This window comes from Schistocerca nitens, chromosome 7, assembly GCF_023898315.1.
Source record: "Schistocerca nitens isolate TAMUIC-IGC-003100 chromosome 7, iqSchNite1.1, whole genome shotgun sequence".
NCBI classification, from domain to species: domain Eukaryota; kingdom Metazoa; phylum Arthropoda; class Insecta; order Orthoptera; family Acrididae; genus Schistocerca; species Schistocerca nitens.
In genome coordinates, this window is record NC_064620.1 from 205,686,301 (window position 1) to 205,688,299 (window position 1,999).

The following is a 1,999-nucleotide window of genomic DNA, read 5'->3' on the forward strand; positions in this document are numbered from 1 at the left end:
TTTGTGTTGTGAGAATAGCCTTGTCGTGTCCAGTTGTTATTTTTTTCATCGCGGAATTGCGACGGATGTGACCTGTAATTGTTGTGTTCCTGTTTTCGCGTTCCGCGATTGTCAGTGTCAATTTCTAATTCTTGTAAGAGTATATACAAAGACAGTAACTTGTTCTCGAAAGAACAGTTATCGTTGATGACCGTGCAGCTTTTCCCTGAAATAAATGATGACTAACTGACAACCTCAGCTGCTGACAGGTGTTGTTGTTATACCTCGATGTGGACAGCTGAAAATGTGTGCCCCGACCGGGACTCGAACCCGGGATCTCCTGCTTACATGGCAGACGCTCTAACCATCTGAGCCACCGAGGACACAGATGAATAGCGCGACTGCAGGGACTTATCCCTTGCACGATTCCCGTGAGACTCACATTCCCAACTGTCCACAATTCTACATATGTATTGTACCTTATAGACATTTGCCCACCCACTCATTACTCGCGCACGCGCTGGCGATTCCCGTAAGAGTTTGGGCAACCTGTGCGCATTCGCACAGACAAAGGTCAATGACTGGGTAGCCTTTACTATATATACAAAGACAGTAACTTGTTCTCGAAAGAACAGTTATTGTTGATGACCGTGCAGCTTTTCCCTGAAATAAATGATGACTAACTGACAACCTCAGCTGCTGACAGGTGTTGTTGTTATACCTGTCAGCAGCTGAGGTTGTCAGTTAGTCATCATTTATTTCAGGGAAAAGCTGCACGGTCATCAACAATAACTGTTCTTTCGAGAACAAGTTACTGTCTTTGTATATATAGTAAAGGCTACCCAGCCATTGACCTTTGTCTGTGCGAATGCGCACAGGTTGCCCAAACTCTTACGGGAATCGCCAGCGCGTGCGCGAGTAATGAGTGGGTGGGCAAATGTCTATAAGGTACAATACATATGTAGAATTGTGGACAGTTGGGAATGTGAGTCTCACGGGAAGCGTGCAAGGGATAAGTCCCTGCAGTCGCGCTATTCATCTGTGTCCTCGGTGGCTCAGATGGTTAGAGCGTCTGCCATGTAAGCAGGAGATCCCGGGTTCGAGTCCCGGTCGGGGCACACATTTTCAGCTGTCCACATCGAGGTATAACAACAACACCTGTCAGCAGCTGAGGTTGTCAGTTAGTCATCATTTATTTCAGGGAAAAGCTGCACGGTCATCAACAATAACTGTTCTTTCGAGAACAAGTTACTCTCTTTGTATATATAGTAAAGGCTACCCAGCCATTGACCTTTGTCTGTGCGAATGCGCACAGGTTGCCCAAACTCTTACGGGAATCGCCAGCGCGTGCGCGAGTAATGAGTGGGTGGGCAAATGTCTATAAGGTACAATACATATGTAGAATTGTGGACAGTTGGGAATGTGAGTCTCACGGGAAGCGTGCAAGGGATAAGTCCCTGCAGTCGCGCTATTCATCTGTGTCCTCGGTGGCTCAGATGGTTAGAGCGTCTGCCATGTAAGCAGGAGATCCCGGGTTCGAGTCCCGGTCGGGGCACACATTTTCAGCTGTCCACATCGAGGTATAACAACAACACCTGTCAGCAGCTGAGGTTGTCAGTTAGTCATCATTTCTTGTAAGAGTCCCTGAAAAGCTTCAATATCTCCTTTGCAGCGTCCTGCCAAAAATAATATGTCGTAAATGTTCGGGTAATTTGATTAAGCAAATGCGGATGAGTTCTGAGGGGCTGTATGGGTTTGACAGGTACTGATTCTTGTGTAACATGTCTTCAAAATATTTCACAAGACTGGATAATTCAGATTGTTCGAAATGATTCATCATTATGATGCTATGTTTTACTCGGTCTTATGTAGATTGAGACCAATATGCTGAGAGGAAGGCATGGTAAAATTCTCCTTCACTGTGACAATCGAGAGTGACGGATCGCTTTCTTACAGCTGGTTCATTCTGTAAGTAGCCACACATAAATTCTAATCTGTGCTCTAATGACCAGTTGGGAGG

The 1,999-nt window shown here is 45.8% G+C and overlaps 3 non-coding genes across 3 annotated transcripts; 2 read left to right on the forward strand and 1 right to left on the reverse strand.

Annotated features, from left to right (window-relative positions):
* Positions 1 to 288: 288 nt before the first annotated feature.
* Trnat-ugu (transfer RNA threonine (anticodon UGU)) lies at positions 289 to 362 on the reverse strand. The gene has a single exon. It is a non-coding gene; the product is annotated as a tRNA-Thr (tRNA).
* A 661-nt stretch (positions 363 to 1,023) lies between these two features.
* On the forward strand, positions 1,024 to 1,097 carry Trnat-ugu (transfer RNA threonine (anticodon UGU)). Its single transcript has one exon. It is a non-coding gene; the product is annotated as a tRNA-Thr (tRNA).
* A 363-nt stretch (positions 1,098 to 1,460) lies between these two features.
* Trnat-ugu (transfer RNA threonine (anticodon UGU)) lies at positions 1,461 to 1,534 on the forward strand. Its single transcript has one exon. It is a non-coding gene; the product is annotated as a tRNA-Thr (tRNA).
* Positions 1,535 to 1,999: the final 465 nt, after the last annotated feature.